Source organism: Dermacentor variabilis, chromosome 8, assembly GCF_050947875.1.
Source record: "Dermacentor variabilis isolate Ectoservices chromosome 8, ASM5094787v1, whole genome shotgun sequence".
In the NCBI taxonomy this organism is placed as follows: Eukaryota; Metazoa; Arthropoda; class Arachnida; order Ixodida; family Ixodidae; genus Dermacentor; species Dermacentor variabilis.
The window spans coordinates 129750409-129770595 of record NC_134575.1 but is presented as its reverse complement, the minus strand read 5'-3'; the positions used below and the strand labels follow the sequence as shown (position 1 = coordinate 129770595).

Here is a 20187-nt window from a genome sequence, read left to right as displayed (position 1 = left end):
TTGATCCGGCCTAAGGATCTCCACATGACATCCATCGATGGGGCCCCCTGCCACCACTCTTCGCAAGGAATCCAGCCTTCACGCGGGCAATCTCCGCGCTGCCAGGCCAACAGATTACTTCGTCCCTGATGGCGTGCAAAAACTTGACGACTCGGTTGACACAGACATGCACCGACGACTCCGTCACGTCAAATTTATCGCCAATAGCGTACATTGAGCTCTGGGAGCCTATGTAGACTAAAGCTATCAGGCATGTTTTTTCAGCCGAAATCTGCCGCCTTCCTTGTACAGCATCGGGGAAGAAGGCGGATGCCATGAAGCGAGCGCTCAGCTCATCGAAAGTCCTTCTAAACAGCCGGAAGAGTCTCTTGAACTCCACTTCGAAGTACGTGCCCACTACAGTTTCACAGTATTCAGGGATACGATGACGATCGTTTCTGACGACACCACCACAGAACACCTATACAAACTTAGAGAAGGGAAACTGTACCTTCCACAGTGCAACGGAAATAAGCGTAGCGGTGGCGTCGCGAACACAGATGGCGCTGTACAACAGGAAAGCAGCCGAGGAAACTTGCTTGGATTTTGTGGCGAATGGACGTGCTTTTCGGGGCTCCGTGGCGACGACGAAATCATAAGCTTTTGTGCATGCTTTGAGCTTGCTTCTGTTTTTATTTGCTGGTTTTTTGCATTTAAATAGTAATTGGGTGGTTTTCCTTTTCTTGTCTCATATTTCGGGTGCGCGGGTGTGCTTCGTGTACATTTGTTTTGCAGGGTGATTAGAGCGTCTTTTCGTGCCACGTGTTCCAACACATGCAGCCGAGTGGGACATAGTGTGTTTGTAGTCTTTAAATAGTAGCTTGAAAGTGGCAAGACAAATAGCTATTAGTGGTTTTACTGTGCGTGTTGGTAGAAAAGTGAGAGCGTGGCCGCGTGGTTGAGCGCGTGCGAGGGTTCTGTCTAGGAGCGAGCAAAAGAAAAGCTCGCGGAAAATTCCCACGTGCGCAACCTCGTCATAGTAGCAGGTGGGCTAATACCCCTGTTACATGGGCACTTTAACGGCTGTTAAGGAAAACGGCAGTTGGCCTTAACGGCCGTTAGGCGGAGTTACACGGCAGCGCGAGCGCCGTTGGAAATCCAACGGCGATTGACATCAACGGAGCTCGCCGGTCTCCGTTGCGCCGCCGCTTCCGTCCGTTTCGTCGTGCAGTAGACAAGGGGCGCGATCTTGTACGCGTTCCAAAATAGAACGGACCGCCTCCGTTCTAAACGTCACGAAATAGGCGGTTCGCAGTGTTCGCGAGAACGAGAGGAAGCAAACAGCCAATGAGCGAAGTGGAAGCCTGCGTCACGCTTTTGACGTCTGCTTGGGGACCGCATAATATATTGAGAAGCGTTTGCAACATGTTGAGAAATATTTTGCTATTATGAGTGAGTAGCAAAATGTGTTGTTGTTGCTTTTAAAAGATTCAATTTGGAATGCAAAACGACTGAAACAAAATATTGCGGTTAATGTCTTCAATTGGCGCTAGGTGGTGTCGCAGTTTTGCGAAACGTTTAGTGATGGCGCTAGCTACCACCACGTTTCAATCACACGGCGCGAATTTCGAAGCGGTTGGTTTAGTCGTTCAGTTGAAGCCATGGCGCTTAGCGTAGAAGCACCGGCGAAGGGGCCGCGCGTGTGGGAGGCTCAGAAGGAGACGGTGGTCGCCTTCATGCAAGAGCATCCCCAGCTGGCTATAAGATCCAGCGAGCTGGGGCCACGCTTCACTGCTGGCGACCGCCGACGGCTGTGGCAGCAGCTAGCCGACCAGCTCAACACGCAAGGCCCCGCCGTGAAAACCGTCGAGCAGTGGCAAGAGTGGTGGCGGAAGCAAGTCTTCGAGGCCCGCCGCAACGCTGCCGCACTTGCCCAAGAACAAAGGTGAGTGACCGTCCAATGGCCTGGGCGATTTGTCCTTCGACATTGGCGTGTATTTTCAGAAAAAACAGGAGGGGGGCGGCTGCATGGCTTCCATGGCAGAGTACTGCAGCTCACCGGGACGGTCCGCCTCCACGGCGTGACCGACCTCCCCTACCAAGAGGTAAGCACACTGCCGCCGTAATATCATGGATTCCTGAATGGTGCCGGTTTAGAGTTTGCCATTATCTGTAAGTGCTACATTTAGCAGAACGCAACACCGTTGGTGAACAGAAAAATAGCGTAGGAGAGAATGGAAAAGCAGGTATGTTAATCAACTAGAATCTCAGTTGGCTGCGTTTTCGGGAAAAGGGGGGTTAAGTGATTAACACAGAATTAAAATGCCTTCACGGAAGTGCACGAGGACGGTAACACATGGGATCATTAAGCACTCAATAATTGCACAATATTTTCGCAAATATTGTAACATAGGCATTGTAACGAATAGCCACGCTTACGACATTTTCCAGCAGGCTGACGTCCCCACCTATGCGATGGAAGTCGTCGTCGAAGACGAGGCTGCGGGCGTGAGCACAGCGACACGTAAGCATCAGAGGAATGATTGTTTTAATTATCGCCAAGTGTGTGTGCAGTTCGTAAACATTAATGTGTTTACTCTACAGCGGCAGAGGATCCACCGCGCGGCGCGGCGCCTGCCGAAAGGGTGGCCGCTGCACCTGGTAAGTTATTGATCCTCAAGCTGTTAAATAAAATGAGCTCTTGTATTTTATTGAACTAGCCCAATAAGCCATAACATGGCCATAGCCACTTTTATTGGTACCATAAAATGCTGTGTGCTTTCAGTGTTGCAGCACCCTGTTCGGCCACCACGTCGACCGCGACGGGTGGATACCCTGACTACGATGTCGTCGCAGTGTGCCCGCAGCCTGGAACAGGGCGACGAGGTGCTGCAGGTTGGTAGGCCCTTTGGTGTCATTTTACATGAAGGACATAAATATTCTTTATGCTTTGCTATAAGTAAATCATGAATCTGAAAAACAAACCAGCTTGGGATGTAAACAAGAAATATGCGTTGTATAGAGGGCTCGGTAACGTATCTTGCCAACGATCAGCCGCCGGACGAAAGGTTGGTTAGCCCTGAAAACGGCTGTTTGGTGGTGAGAGATGCATTAGAATAGATGACGGAAGAGTAGTTCCAGCAGGTCTTTGTCTGTCCAAACGAAGAGGGTATAGCTTGTACGCGAAGCTTGACACTGCCAAAGAATGCCATCAGGCCCGTGGCTCTTCAGCAGAGAGGGAATCGTTGTGCACGTTGCAGTTCTTCACAACAGCAGCTTGCAGCCGTGAGCTGGTTGCGACTAATCAGCAACTGATGCGAACAGTTCCACCATAATTATTCATTCCAGGTGCTGCGCAGAATCGAGGCTTCCCCAAACCCGCCTCGCTGTCGCGGCAGAACGGACGGCAGCAGCCCAGGAGGGGATCCTGGAACAGGTGCGCGCCATAGCGCAGGACATCGCTGAGCACCTGCAGCAAGCGAGAAATTAATTTATTTTATTCATTTGTTTCACCAGTTCCGTTTGTTTTGTTTATTTATTGCTTGAGTTTCCTTTGAGTAATAGAGGATTTTTTGGTTGAGAGGTGCAATGCGCGCGCCCATTTTTGTTCTGTTTGAGTTTCCTTTGAGTAATAGAGGAGGATTTTTTGGTTGAGAGGTGCAATGCGCGCACCCATTTTTGTTCTGTTGTATTTGCCTCTTTCTATTTATGCTTATCCAGCTGCAATGCCAGCGTGCTTTTCTTATTTACACATTTCGGAGGCGCCTAGTCATTCACACTGGAATCGTTACAAATAGTTGTCGATTTCTGTGTATGGGTTTTCTACTGCGATATTTATATTGCTTCACTGTGTTGTAGCTTACTGCACTCATTATGAAGCGTTACCGCATAGTGTTTGCACTGTGATATTTTCATTTCGGCACAGTGAGGCTAAGGTGCAACGACTACAATGTCGTCTTTATTCCGAAGCACCAAACTAGTCACTCTTTAAGTTGCATAGTTTCACGAATAAAAATGACCATCATCATTGCACCACACCAGTGATTGGTTTCCTGTAGTCTTCGTTCCAAGGGAGTCATTGCAAGAATAACTTTCACGCGTGACACTTTCTGGGTGCTGTGAGATTGTAGAGCCAATTATTCATGTTTTATGTAACATGTTTCATCACAGCTGGCAAGTGCACTCACCTTTTTACAATTATGATTCACCTGTTGTTTAGCATCGCACTACAATTGCTGCCGAGAAATGAATGCTTCTAGTCAGTGACTCATAACACTGACAAGGGAATGGATATACCTGGGATAGTCATTCTTTCTTGCAAGGTCACGTAAATGTAACTGCAAGTTTTACATGCCGTGGTGAAAACGAATTGTGTGATGCTGATGTTGCAATGTTGTCACATGCTTTGCTACCTGAAGCATGTTGTACTACAAGGTTTGTGATGTACTTGTCATCATAGAGTGTGATAAAGTTGACCTATTTTTTGCGCTTTTACGTTAATTTACATCTACCCATTTGGACATGATGTGACGAGTGTAATGCTGTCACTACACTCGGCGTTACATTTTTGTGTTTGAATCCGCATTCATTACGCTTTACTTGCTTGCCTCGCCTGCGTATTCATGCTTGCACAGAAGTTTTGATACAGCTAGCACAAGAGATGGCTAGCAAGCATATTGCCTCACTCCTACCAACGTACACTGAGCGTCAAAATGCACAGGATGCGGCGGTTGCGTTCATTCTGATGCGTTTTATGAAAATTTTTCGCACCTTTTGCTGATGGTGACCATGAGTACAGAGTGCCAATCATATGTATTGCTTCCATCAAGTCTGTCATGACTATGATGGGTCAAGGGATGTTTTTATTTCATATTTCATGTGATATTTAAAGAAAAGGCTGCACTTTCACGTTGCTACCGCGTTTCATGTTCCACTAGGAAAGAAGTACTTTGTGATGTGCATATTGCATAAGACAATGCTAGCTTGGGAGCAGCAGCGAATGCAGTTCTTCAGATGAAGGGGCATTAAGCATTGCCTTACGACTGCTTCACGAGTACTACTGTTATTAAGTGGCAGCCTTGCAGACTCTTGCATAGTGACGAGGGTACAATTGTTTCCGCGGCTGTGGCATTCTATTTAAAGGATTCTTTGTATAAGTGTACTTCATCATCATCATCATCCTGGTTACGCCCACTGCAGGGCAAAGGCCTCTCCCATACTTCTCCAACTACCCCGGTCATGTAGTCCCTGCAAACTTCTTAATCTCATCCGCCCACCTAACTTTCTGCCACCCCCTGCTACGCTTCCCGTCCCTTGGAATCCAGTCCGTAAAGATTAATGACCATCGGTTATCGTCCCTCCTCATTACATGTCCTGCCGATGCCCCCCATTTCTTTGTCTTGATTTCAACTAAGATGTCATTAACTAGAGTTTGTTCTCTCACTCAATCTGCTCTTTTCTTATCCCTTAACGTTACACGTATCATTCTTCTTTCCATATCTCGTTGCGTCGTCCTCAACTTAAGTAGAACCCTTTTCGTAAGCCTCCAGGTTTCTGCCCCGTACGTGAGTACTGGTAACACACAGCTGTTATAAACTTTTCTCTTGAGGGATAATGGCAATCTGCTGTTCATGATCTGAAAATGCCTGCCAAACGCACCCCAGCCTATTCTTATTCTTCTGATTATTTCAGTCTCGTGATCCGGATCTGCAGTCACTACCTGTCCTAAGTAGATGTATTCCGTTACCACTTCCAGTGCCTCACTACCTATCGTAAACTGCTGTTCTCTTCCGAGACTGTTAAACATTACTTTAGTTTTCTGCAAATTAATTTTTAGACCCACCCTTCTGCTTTGCCTCTCCAGCTCAGTGAGCGTGCATTGCAATTGGTCCCCTGAGTTACTAAGCAAGGCAATATCATCAGCGAATCGCAAGTTACTGAAGTATTTTCCATTAACTATTATCCCCAATTTTTCCCAATCCAGGTATCTGAATACCTCCTGTAAACACGCTGTGAATAGCATTGGAGATATCGTATCTCCCTGCCTGACGCCTTTCTTTATTGGGATTTTGTTGCTTTCTTTATGGAGGACTACGGTGTCTGTGGAGCCGCTATAGATATCTTTCAGTATTTTTACATACGGCTCGTCTACACCCTGATTCCGAAATGCCTCCATGACTGCTGAGGTTTCGACTGAATCAAACGCTTTCTCGTAATCAATGAAAGCTATATATAAAGGTTGGTTATATTCCGCACATTTTTCTATCACCTGATTGATAGTGTGAATATGGCCTATTGTTGAGTAGCCTTTACGGAATCCTGCCTGGTCCTTTGGTTGACGGCAGTCTAAGGTGTTCCTGATTCTATTTGCAATTACCTTAGTAAATACTTTGTAGGCAATGGACAGTAAGCTGATCGGTCTTTGGCGAAACAAAGTGTACTTCGTCTGTGTTTAAATTATCATAATCTGTCGGATGTGTTGATTTGGAACATTGACCATCCGTATGGAGGTGCACTTGTTGTGTATACAAATTTTTCAATGTATTTTCCGCTGTACAAACACAGTCCTGTGATAGCCTAAGGGCACTGCACTTTGTATAAATAAATTATGTATTATGAAAACTCACCATTCCTGTGTCCTTCAGAAAAGGTTGACAACGGCGCTGCGCTGCTGCCTTCCTCTGAGGAACACGTCGTGTGGTGCCAGCACCTGGATGTCTCCTGGCTGCTCTGGTTCCTCAGCTGGTGGCACTTCCCCACCATAATCGTCCGATGTCCAGTCGCCCGCGTCCAAGGCAATGTTATGGAGAGCAACGCATGCATAAATAATTCGCGCTGCTCTATCGGGGCTGTATAGCAGTGTCCGAAAGCGCTGCAAGCAGCGGAACTTGCTTTTCAACACCCCGATACATCTCTCCACAACATTGCTCTGAGTGCTCTGCCCTAGTTAGGGGTACGCATTACGAATACTAACCAAGCAGATACTCGCCAGGCTGCAGTTGTGCGGCTAGGCGTGCACGCAGCGGGTTATGCTGCCACACCCAAGAGTCATGGCACGAACCAGGGAACCGGGGGTCCACAACAAGAATGCGAAGTTCCGCGTTGCACACCTGCAATGGGGAGCAATACAAAATAGCGCTGCAGATACGTTCAAAATCCGTTTTGCCATTCATATGCACAAAAGAATACACGTACGCTGGTACAAGTAGCAGACTGTTTCAGCCATAGGCGTGCACAGGGTCTTGCAATTGGGGGGGGGGGCAATGCGCCCCCCCCTTATGTGGACGCCTATGGTTCGCACTAATTGATAGCTAAATGAAAACTCGAGGCCCGATATTGCGCAAGAACCCCCATACGAGCCAAAGCCAGCCCATGTAATGGTTGTAAGTACTTCCGTGTTCAAAATGCTTCCATCGTGTCTTCCCTACAGTGTATCCATTTCTGCTACGACTGCTGCCCATTTAAAACACAATTTTGGAACGGCAGACTGATTATGCACAACACATGGCACTCACCATTACTCCCGACATGTCATATTTCAACGAGCTCGTAAACAGTTCCCCGCATGTCCTCTTTTAATCGTTACATTACTTGTTATGCCAGCTTGGACATTAAACTGAACAATTGCAACTATGGGCGAGTAAAAATGGCGACAACAGTTTGAAGTAAAACATTCCAACGGTACTTACGACCATGACGTTTAAGGCGTAATAACCCTTTCTCGACATGAAGCTCGCCGTGTCGGCCGGGCTGAGTCCCTCTGGCTTCATGATGGCGATCAGCGTGCCGTCGTCGCACGCTAGCACGCCTGGAATGGCGCCGCGTCGCGCGAACGCCGCCTTAGCCTCATCCTTGGCAGACGGTGCGAAGGGAAAGTCCACCAACTTTCTCCGGGCAGACACGGAAATGATGGCCTCCGTCACCTCGTGAATGGTGCTGCTCACGGCCGACTGTGCCATGCCTACGTGTTCCTCGCGACCAACGCTCCTCTGGAAGCTTCCGGTGCCGAAGAATCGCAGCGCGCACAACACCTTCCTTTCTGTGGAAAGGCCACTGGCTCGCTGGCATCCAATGATAGGGTCAAGCTCGTCGCACAAGCTACGCACTGTTCGTTTGGACAGACGAAAATACTGCTGGAACTCTTCTTCCGTCAACTCTTCAAATGCATCATCTACCTCGGGTCGTCGTCTCTGCGCGACTGCAGCAGCCGCACAGGCGACACGAGAAGGCACGGCAGAGAAAAACGCCATCTTCTCCAACTGTTGGGAGCGCGGAATCGGATTGAACCGGATACGAAAGATGCTAACTGTCCCAAGAACTTACGTTCTAATCCAATCCAAGCCGTCTGGTAGCCGTTCTAATCCGTTCTATCGCTCCGGACGGACTCTCCGTCCGTTCCGTGGCGTTCGTCCGTTAGCAGACGACACGGAATGATTATGAGCAGCAAGACGTCACGGCTCACGTGACAATTGACGTCATGGCATTCGTCGCGGTTCAAATTGACCAATTGTGTGCGGCTCGATGGAACGGACCGCCTCCGTTCTATTTTGGAACGCGTACAAGGGGCGCGATCGGAGATATTTTGTTCGATACGCGTTCTGTTCAGTTGCTGCAACGTCACAGAGTTGCAGTATGCAAAATTTGTGACAGCGGGGCGGAGAGAGCAGCCAATCAGGAAGCGGTGACCTCCCCGGGAGTTTACTTGCGTCGTTTGTCGTCTGCTTGCAAACAGTGTACTACAAAACCAAATGTTTCTCGTCTTCCAAGTGAATTAAATCTTTATCTAAAGAAATGTATTTTTTTCTTCTCAAGCCCAAACACGTTTTCAAATAGTAGTACGTGTGACTACTGCAATTTATAACTATTAGGTTCTTTGCGTCGTCCCTAGGTGGTGTCGCGCGCAGCGAGAAGGAAAAAGAAAAAAAAACGACGGGAAGAGTGGCGCACTTTTCAAGAGGCAGCGACAACATTCCAGTGGCTCGCTGGCACCGATGATCTTGTCGATTTCTCTGTACAACCAACGAATTATTTGTTTCGAGAAACAAAAACGACGCCGGAATTCACTTTCTGCCATCTCTTCAAACGCGTTTCGCACCGCCACCCGCTCTCCTCCTTCCTCTAGAAAAGCCAGCGCAACAACCTAAGTTTCCAACGGAAGCGCCATTTTCTAGAATTAAACTATGAATTGGATTCAAACCTCCCATTCCGCAGCCGAAAAGGCCGCCTGTTGGATCCAATACAATCCACCAGACGCGCCATGCGAAGCCGTATGATCGCTCCAAATTTCTCAACTCCCGTCGCGTTCGGACGAAATGCTCGGTGGGCGGATGATTGACAGGAGCGTGTCGTCATTTTGACGTCACCAAAAACGGGGCGGCGCCCCACGGCTGGCGACGTCGGCGCGGAGTAGGCCAATCGCGCGCGCCGGTAACCGAACGAACGGGCCGAACAACCATCTCCGATCGCACCCAAGATGGCAGCCCCCAGCAGCAACGTGTCCCCGCTGCAGGTGAGCGCGCCGGCGCAAAAGCGCTTTGCTTGGACAGCGTCACTGACGCATTTGCTTATTAACCTGTGGCAAGATCACCTGGCCGAACTGCGAGCGCAAAAGCACTATGCGCCCGTGTACCCGAGGATGACGGCGTTGTTTAACCAGCTCGCAAGCGAGGAATGTGGGCACGCTGTGTGCATCACAGTCAAGCAGATTAAACACAAGATGGAAAACTTGGCCCAGGCTCACAAGTAAGTTACCATGCATTTATTAGTGATTTTTAAGCCGACATATATACGCCTTGTCAGGCATGTTCAATAAAATCTGGCGCCCCGCACTGCCCGACGTCTGTTTCGGTGCCATAGGCAACGTCGAATTTTGCTTGAAGTGGGCTCGAACGTGATTTTCTCGACACTTTGGAGTCATTGTAACGCTCATGCAGCAATGCGGGAATAGCAATGACATCTTAGCGTAGTACAATTCGTTTTGATATGTAGCCGTTTGCCGTAATCTAGGCATGGCCAGCGTAGCCTGACAGAATGTATTTGCACCGAGAAGTCTGTTCTATCAGCTACTCGAAATAAGATCTTGACATGTGCAGTAGCTTTCCTGTAGCTTGCGATGCAGTGCAGCTAACAATCGCTAAAGTCGCACTATGAAAGCAGTAGTGTTCGCACTAAATGCAAAGAATACTGCTTTCTTGTTTTATTTGAAATTCCATTAGCCACAAAACAATAATACTATACTAATAAAATTAATTACATGCATTATTCTTTTAGTTGGAGTGGAGTGGCACGTTCTAGGTCGTTTTCGACACAAAACACCAATGTACTGATCAAGAACCTGCCTTTTCAACGCCACCACTCAATTTATTATAGTTACACACTATTTTCAGAGGCTGGGGTGTGGTGGTACTTTTAGGTAGCTGTCAACACAGTGTGCTAAAAGACTTGAAATGTTGTTATCTGACCAAGTCGTGCATATAGCAATGCAGGAAAAAGCACACTATGTCGTGCATATGGCATCAGCCCAAGTGATTGAAATTTACGTCTTGAATAGAGCAGAAAGCGCTGAATGCATATCCTAATCAAGAATCTCACCCAAACTTATGTCTTGACATTGTCTATAGGCTAATAACTTGTATTTTGATTATCAGCTGATTTTGATCGAAGCCTATTGAGCTCGCATGATAATTCAACAGCTTTCTCCTTGTTGTTTACCACTTTGCCTGCAGTTTTAACTTTCAGCACAAGGAGGTTCATTGTTCTTGGCAGTTTGTACTTGTGCAGAAAAAAAATCGTGTTCATCCCTTACGACGTAAAGAAGTGACTCTTAGCTGTACTTTTTATTTCAGAAAGGCAAGCACTGCTGGCACTGGGTCTGCTGCAACTCAGTGCCCATTCTACAAACGGCTTCACACCTTCCTGGGAAACCTGCCTATGAATGACAGAAGCCTGGTTGAAGAGAGCTTTCAGGCGCAACATTTGTTTATTTTGGTTGTATGCAAACACTAGAAATGGGCTGACACACTGAATTTTTTTTCTTTTTTTGCCGGTCAGGTTTGTCGCTGGAGACAGTTGGGAGTAAAGTTGAGAGAATTTCATGTTACTAAAGCACATGACATGAACACGATGCATCGTTGTGTGCCAGAGTACTAAAATGCACAGATAATTTTAATAAGCGTCAGTCTGTGTAGCTTGGAAATCATTGGTTAACATTTCCGACATACCGGAAGGCACAATACTTCTTACTTTTCTTGGAGTTATGAAAATAGGGTGAGATAGGTAAGGCTGGTTATGTTACAAAAGGGTACCAGCGTAGGCCATGTGCTCTAGGGTGTACCAAAACTCTTTTAGAGAAAACAGCAACTATTGCATAAAATTCTAGTATATTGAAGTGTTTCTGCACGTTATGTGTACCATTTCCACTCATCATGCAACGCTGTAATAATCACTTAGAAACAACATTCAGTAACCTTCTGTTCTTATTCTTTTCTTAAGCTGGACATGGTGGAGCGGCTGCCAGAGGGTGCAGAGATTGTTGCCTCAAGACCGGCATCAGAAGCGCCGAGCAGTCCAGACACCGTAAATGTCGAGGCGTCGACCAGTCTGGCCTCTACCAGTGAGGCATCGACAAGCCAGGCTTCAACACCTGCTGCATCATCCGAGAAAAGTCACACGCGCAAAAGGCGACAGCCGACATCATCTATAGATAAAGTTGTGCTGCTTCTAGAAAGGCAGGAAAACCGTGCCGAAAAGATGGCGAAAAAGGAGTACAAGCTATCCAAAAAGACGGTCAGACTCCAGGAGGAGGCCAATGACCTACGCCGTGAGATGGTCACCATAATCCGCCAATACTTTGAAAGCCGGCAGGAGCGTCAACCTGACTGCCCAGAGAGCCCTGAATAAAGACCCGTGTACACACATGCTCCAAAAATTGCCCAGTCTTTCACGTTCTGTTCATTGTTCACAACTGCATGCCTAAAATATAGCTTTTCGAAGTAGTCATGGCTTCAATGAAAAGATGTGCTTCGCCAAAGCACGTCGGACACTTTCACCTGACGAGCTCACTGCGTTGCTCACACAAACAGGATGCGGAAGCTCCCCAGCTGCTGCTTCAGCACTCCACTGTGTCTCACTGATCACGCATGTGCTCGCATACATTGTGACGGATGCAACAAGCTCGCACAATGCTGTTGACATTTTCGATTTGGCACTCAATTGCCTTCAAGACCCTGAACCTAGCCTTCAATCTCTCAAAGGCATTCTCAACGACACGCCTCACTTTTGAGAGTGTGTAATTGAACGTTTGCACTGTTAGGTTGCTTGCACTCATGTGAAGGAAAGGCTTCATCAAGTGACGCTGCAAAGGAAAGGCCTGGTCACAGAGGAGGACAGCTCCTATTGGTATCCCGTCAATAATTTGGCCTGGTAGAGTGAACAGATCAGTTCCTACTACGTCCGGTAATATCGAGCCTCTGTACACTGCTGCATCATGAATGCGCCCTGGAGACCCTACATTAATAAACATGAACTTGTAGTTGTGGTCTACAACAGCAAGCAAAATTATGCTATACCAGCCCTTATAGTTGTAATAGTCCTGCGCATCTTCTTTGGGTGGCGAGACTCTTATATGGCAACCGTCCAGCGCGCCAAAGCCCTGCGGAAAGCCTGTGCAGGCTTCGAACTGTCGCACGCGGTCTCTAACATTGTTCAGTGACGGAAACCGCACAACTTGGGGCTCGAGAACATCTACGACAACGTCACAAAACTCTCGGAAGATCAGGTTCACGGATGGTCGATTCACACCGAAGAGATGAGCCACAGTTCTTTCCTCTGCCGATGTGGCGAGTCTGTACAGCGAGAGGGCGACGCGCTGGTGTAGGGGTATGCAAGCTCGCATGTTTGTATCCTCCCGTGTTAGTGAAGGACACGAGCTCACGATGTAGGCAAATGTGGAACGGCTCACGCGAAAGTTGGCCTTGAAATCTTGATCCTACAACGTCGGCACGGTGGTGTCGTACCAAGACGGTGGTCTGGAAAGCGTCCACACACTCCTTTGCCTGGCAGACATCACCACAGCGAGTGCAGCGAGGCTGCGACATCGCCTCTCGGCCGCCTTCCGCTTCTTCTTGATTGACGCTTTCTGAATGCGCACAGCTTGCAGTTCAGCCCTTTTTGCAGACGACAAGGCCTCGTAGTGCGCAACCAGGAGAAGCAAATCGGGTGGACAATCACGGTCGCATTCATAAGGAGGCCGGCTAGCCGCCATTCCGCGGCTGTTCTCGGGTGCGCGTCGCAAAGTCGTACCACGTTCAACACTGCACCTGCTGAATCGCGCAGACGGTCACTCGCGGTACGCAAGAAAAAAGGAAATGCACAGTGGTGCTGCGGTTAGTACAAGCGATGGAACGTGAAATCGGACGCTTCACCACGTTATGGTGGCTAGAGGGGGGTAGTGTGACGGGCGCCTCATCCGCGCCGTGGAGGAGGAGCGCGCGGAACGCGGTGAAAATTTAGCCACCGCTAGGGGCACTGCTGTGTTCAAAGGTGCCATGCTTGCGACGGCCGGGCACTGACAAGGCTTCGCCGGCTGCGTTGACGCTTCGCTGTCGCCTCTGTCGTCGTCTGTGAAATTTGTCGGCAGTGTTGGGTCGTCGCGTTGCCACATGAGGAATGGACTCTTCAGATTCAGACTGTTGGATGTAATGAACCCTGCCGTCAAGCCGCTCAAGCACGTGCTTTATACCTGGATGCAAAGGCGGGTATCGATCTTGCTCGCAAAAGCTTTCTGTATTTAAAGCCCCAACTGATGTCTTGCGAAGGGAGCAGTGGGCGTGAAATATTAAACGGGCTGAAAAAGAACTTACCAACGACAGCGTGGTTTGTGAATGGCACTTCGACGAAAGGTTCGTCAAAAGGACCTACCGGCACGCAGTCAACGGTGAGGTTGTGGAATTGCCGTGCGATCGTCCGCGTCTGAAAGAAGACGCCGTGCCCACTGTGTTCCCTGCGGCACCTAAGTATTTCACGAAGCTCCGATGAAAAGGAAAGAGAGAAATATATGCGAGCAGCTTGGACCTGCTGCACAACGGCGAAAGCTGAACGCAATCAACATGCAAGACGCCCAGCGAGAAGACACCGTAGCGCACACGCAGCTACGCCAGGGGCCAGATATACCAGATATCATTGCCTCAGATAAACAGCACGCCGTGCAACTTGAGCGTCCGTGTCATAATGTCTGCCTACCTGATGCAACATGGAATAAGGTAACGTTTCCAAGTGAACGTTACAGTGTGTTTTCCGGAGCCAGTGAGCTCGAGGGCGAGCAGGTTGACCACATCTTGGTGCCGAAGTTAGTGAAATTTAAGTCAGAAAGCAACCAACCGGAATCGTTGTGTTACTCTGTATTCCTCAGGGGCCAATTGCGCTCACAGTGCACTGTTTCTTCGCCAGAGGAAGCGCAGTCAGTGCTCAACAGCACACATGCACTTATATTGTGTGGAGGCTGCGGCGTGAAACCAGAGAAGCAAGGAAGATATATATCGTTTGCTGGGTGTTACTTTTCCATCAAATGCACTTACGTATGTGAAAGTAACGGATCCTGCATTCATTGCAAATACTTGAGAAAACTGCTGCAGAATCAATTTTCACGAAAGCGACGGAACGGGAGAGAAACAGTTAAAAAAATAATGAATGAAAATGTTTGGTGCAACAGAGCCCTGACTACCAGCATTGCCATTTCTACTCTAAAAATATAAGCTCTCCAAGGAAAGGAAAAAGAAAAAGAGAAAATTAAATTTAAGCGATTTCAACACTGAACAAAACCTTCGAGAGCGAAAAATAAACACGCGAACCATTGCTTCTTATAAGAGAAAATATTAAGCAGTTTACACTCCAAACAAAGCACATAAAGAAACAAACACTCCAGACACAGTTTCACTGTGCGCTCACGTAAATGGATTAATTCACATGAAGTTGGCGAAACATATCAAATCTGGTCAATGCTGAGAAACATTTAATTATAAACTAAACGCCGCTTGCCAGATGCGTCTATCAGAAATATTGCGGTTTTCGTTTATGTTAAGTAGCACCATTTAAAATTTCAAACGCACGCTTTTCAACGAACTAACAAATTGACTATTTCATGTCCTGTTAACACGGACGCGGCGTATAATTATTGGAAACAAGGTGAAAGTAAAAACACGCGGCCCAACGCCAAACCGGCCAGGGCCGCTGACACCTGCCGCGCAGCCAGCGCCATCTACTGGGCCCGCCATCTTTCATCACAAATTTGTGCACCCCTCCGCTCCCGCCCGTCACACTACCCCCTCTAGCCACCATAACCACGTTGAAACTAGAGTGTACTAGAAAGGTTTCGAGTATAGTGAACTAGAATACTTTCTAGTGGCGCGACCGGTGGCTGCTGGGGCCAGCTCGGCTGAAGCGAGTTGACACTGACGGCCGCCAGGGGCGCTGCTGCGCCTTTTCCTAGCCTCCGGCGCGCGCGTTGGCAGCACATGGCAATGCGGTGTGTGATTTAGCTCGCTTCGCGCGCGCGCTGTCACGCAGTTAATTTTACTTTAGCGTTCGTATCTTGCTGTTAAGTAGGGATAGCAGTGAGCAGGAACTATGTAGCATTAGTGTCAGGGAATTTAACGAAGTTATGGAGAAAAGAAGAACTGATTTCCACTGTTTTGCGCCAGGCTGCCGCACCGGCTACCCGGGCGCGCCTAAAGCATCGTTGTTTGCCGCACCAAGAGACGACGAGTTGCGAGGGAAGTGGGAGCGGAACATGCGAAGGGACGACAAGAGCCTCACGGAACTATCAGCAGTGTGTGAGCACCATTTTGAAGCCCACCTCATATTGCGCGACTACGTTCACGTAATCGACGGCGTTGAGGTGCGTATACCCAGAGGCAAGCCGTCGTTAGCTCCCGGTGCCACTCCGACGCTGCTGCCTGGGTGTCCAGCCTACCTCTCTGTTAAAACCCCTAAACAGAGGACTGAAAGGAAAAGATCTGCTTGTCAAACAATTCCACCACGAAGCAAGAAGCCGTGTCAGGACGTGAACAGCGCTGACAACGAACATCAAGAGCCGGGAGAGCTGGCTGCTACAGAATCCTCGCCTTTCTCGTTTCAGGCGCTCCGTGGACTCGCTCCTTCGACGAGCTGGTGCCGCTTCGAGGACGAACGTTTCGGGTTAATTTTTGCGACGTCTCCTTTGAAAATGCAAGCAAGGCTTGTGATTACGGATGAGCGAGCTGTGGTTTTCAAGCCTGTCGAAGGCAAAGTTTGTGCTGACATTTATTACCAAGGAGTGATGTGCACAGAAAAAACAGTTGCCTCTGTTGGCGACGCTGCAGCTGTACTGCAGGATGCCGAAGCAACTTGTGTTTGCAAGGGAGCAATGACGGATGATGAATATAGGCAGGTGTTACCGAACTTGACGGTGAAACTTCAGGCAGCAACATGCAGCAACGGACTCTGCGTCTTCAGCATAAAAGGCTCCGGAAACGTCCCGTCCGTTGGTAAGTAATTTTAAGAGACTCATGTACTAGTCTCGTATGTATGTATTCTTTATTCCAGCATTTAAACAGTTGCGTTTTTTTTTTCATCGACAGGACTTATCTGCCCAGAGTGCAAGTCGCATCGAAAGTTATTGCTGACCCGAAAGTCGAGCTTAAAAGCCCGTGTGTCCAAGAAAGGAGCTCTTGCTCAGCGTCTAAAACTTCAAAGGCAGAAGACAAAACGTTTGAAGACCAGCGCCACTGCATTAAAGGCCCAACTGAAAGCAATGGCAGCTAAAAAACAAAGACATCAATGAGAAAGAATTTGCCTCTAGAATAGAAAGTCTCCCTCCAAAACAGCGTGAAGCAACACTTCACATGTTTAAATCTGTTTCAAGAAAAAGCACAAAAGGCATGCAGTATTCTAACGAATGGGTCCTGGAGTGCCTCATAATGAAAATGAAGAGTGCCAGGCTTTATGAGCACCTGAGGAAGGAAAAGATACTGTCACTCCCGAGTAAAACAACTCTACGCAAATATTTGAAATCCTACAGAACAGGGTTTGGTTTTTGCCCAAAGATCTTCAATGTCATCAGTGAAAAGACGGCCACAATGGATGAATATGCACGCCACGGTGGAATTATTGTCGATGAGATGAAGCTCTCTCAGCATCTTTCTGTGACAACGGCTGGCCACATAGATGGTTTCGTGGATCGCGGCAAGTTTACATCGACTGAGGACAAACACACACCATGCGATCACAGAATGGTTCTGGTTTTCGTACCGTTTGTTGGAAAATGGACCCAAATTCTTGCGGCATTTGCAACAAGAGGGAACATTTGCGGCAGTACCTTAACGAAGATCATGATTGAAGCCATAATTTTGGCAGAAAAAGCAGGGCTGAAGGTTGACTTCGTAACATCAGACGGAGCAAGTTGGAACCGACGGATGTGGACATTAATGGGCATCAAGGCGTCTTTGGACCACATTAAATGCAGTGCACCACATCCTGTAGACGAGCACCGTCAACTTTTCTTCATGTCAGACTTCCCTCACCTCATAAAGTGCCTTCGAAACCGGCTGTTGTGCTTGGATTTCCAAACACCAAAGGGCCAAGTAAGTATTTGCCAAAGCGACATGCTTAACTGTTTTCTGTAATTTTTGTTCCAGTCATTCTAACTGGCAGTAAATAATTACTGATTTGCCTTACTTGCAGGTGACAATGCGAACTATTCGAAAAGCTGTGGAGCTGGACGGAAGCAATGTTACCCTGCAGGCCATGCATGGCATCACATCCAGCCATACGAACCCTAACAATTTCGAGAAAATGAGAGTCTCCTTGGCGTTCCAGCTCTTCAGTGAAAAAGTAATTCATGGGCTTCAGCTGCAAAAAGCCAAGTTAGAGCCTCTGTGCGGCAGCATAACAGCGACAGTGCACTTTTTTGAGTAAGTATTGCATATCATAGAATGATAACTCCACTACTCCAGGTACAAAGAAAATGCCTTATTTTGTCAACCTAACCTTCAACCATAGCCTAGATCAAACTGGGACTAGCCTGCCTGACAACAAGTCTCACTTAATACAGTGTGCTATAGTGAACTGGTGCACGACCACATGACTAACTGAACGCTTTATTATTTATGTGTCGTAAATAAGTTAAATAGCTCAGTGTGATTGAAATTGAACATTAACATTGCTCTTGCAGGATCATTCATGGTGTTATACAAGTCATGACGTCACGCTTTCCAGCTGAAGCACTGCGTCCCAACTCTGCATCGGCCGACAAGTTGAATTCTTTTCTGTCGTTTCTGTCAGAGTGGGAACGCCACACAAATGGGCAGCGGGGCTTTCTAAGCCAGTCCACAGTAACTGGACTGCGTGTAACTCTATGCAGTACCTTGTCGCTGTTGAAGTACTTGACTCAACACATTGGTTTCAAGTATGTAATGACAAGCAGGGTGAGCCAAGACCCCGTGGAACATCTTTTTGGCATCGTCAGACAGTCATCGGGATGCAATACTCATCCTACACCTCAGCAGTTCATTGCTACAGTGAACTGTCTCAGCTTCAGCAATCTTGCACACTCTGTGTCAAGAGGAAACTGCGAGCCTGCTGTTTTAAGTTCACTCTTGAATGCAGATGCTGGTGAGCAGGACACTTGCACTGGGAGGGAGAAACTCATTGACAGATTTCTCGATGCCGGAAACTTGGATGCAGCCGACGCCCTGCTCACAAAAGCTGTGCCTGACCATTCTTCCATTGTTGTGGCATCAAGCGACTGCAGGCTAACCTTTTACATTGCTGGTTACATCGCGCGAAAATGCGTTCTAAAAACTGGTTGTGAAAGGTGTCTTAACCTTCTTTTGCTCACCAAGGAGGCAGCGGACAATTTAAACATGGCCGAGCTTGTCCGTTTAAAGGACAATGGTGGGTTACTTTACCCTTCAAGCAAGTTGTTTAAATTTGTGGCTGACCTCGAAGAGTCATTCACAACCTGCTTTAGCCTTTCAGAGCTGCACTCTGAAAGTGTGCTTGATGTTTTGGACCTTGCTAAGCAAAAGCAGCAAACTGAGCTTGGATGCCCTGAGCACGCTCATACCATAGCTGCAGAAATAACTGCATTTTACCTAACTACTCGTCTGCATTTTTTCACGAAGAGCATTAATCGAGCCAGCGACAGCAAGCGGCAGGTGTCAAAGCACCTTAAATTGAGTAGGTGCTGAACAAGGCAACGGCAGGGAAGTTGTGGATTTTTGCAAACAAGATTTTTTTCTGATCATTTCTGCACTGAAGTCAGTTGTAAATAAAAGCTTCATATGGTGTTCATGTGTACATAGCTGTGACATCAATTTTATAATTATTACTACATCAAAAACAACACCAAAACTCACATCATAGCGGTAAATCGATCATATTTACAAGACCATTGACTTCTCTGAGCCATATATGAGCTCAAAATGCCGCATAAAATTTAGCTTAAACGGTTTACTTCTGAAAGTGTGTGGACAATAAATGGCTGTGAGTACACACACTAAATGGCATTGCTTTCAGGTCTTGATCTTCATACCACAGCAATGGTCGCGCAAATAATTTGCTCTGTATGTCATGCTGACCGCTTGTCATTCTGCGATGGTGTTTTGCGCCAAAAAATCACTTTTGAGTAAGTATTGCATATCATAGAATGATAACTCCACTACTCCAGGTACAAAGAAAATGCCTTATTTTGTCAACCTAACCTTCAACCATAGCCTAGATCAAACTGGGACTAGCCTGCCTGACAACAAGTCTCACTTAATACAGCGTGCCGAAGTCGGAGTTTAGCAGACGACGCGACAGTAGGAATGTTGTATCCTTGCTTAGGTACGTGGTTTTCGGACGCGTTTAAATAATTAACAAGCCTAGTCACTGTAACTGACAGGCGGAGAACAGCAAGAAGTAATAAATGAGCGATTCTTATTAGTGAATGAGATGAAAAACGCAAGATGACAGACGACCTTTTCAAAACTAAGCGAATTCCTGTGCCTTTGAAAAGTTGCGGTGGCGCCATCTCATGGCGTCTGTTAGAAAACGGCTCGCCAGCGCCTCGCCGCTCGCGCCGCTAGAGAGTATTCTAGTTCACTATTGGCCTCGAGCTCCACCACCGGAAAAGCTGGCGCCACCGTCGGCGTGACGTGCTAGGAGGGATCACGTGGACATAGCGGCCGCGTC

At 47.7% G+C, this 20187-nt stretch overlaps 1 long non-coding RNA gene across 1 annotated transcript in view; it reads right to left on the bottom strand.

The window, feature by feature from the left end:
• Positions 1 to 2510: 2510 nt before the first annotated feature.
• The window catches only part of LOC142590587 (uncharacterized), a 284368-nt gene continuing 266691 nt past the window's right edge, over positions 2511 to 20187 (bottom strand). Inside the window, exons 3-4 of the long non-coding RNA XR_012830196.1 lie at positions 6606 to 7088; positions 2511 to 3448 (exon numbers count right to left, since the gene is read on the bottom strand). This is a non-coding gene — a long non-coding RNA (uncharacterized LOC142590587). The remainder of the gene's footprint in view (positions 3449 to 6605; positions 7089 to 20187) is intronic.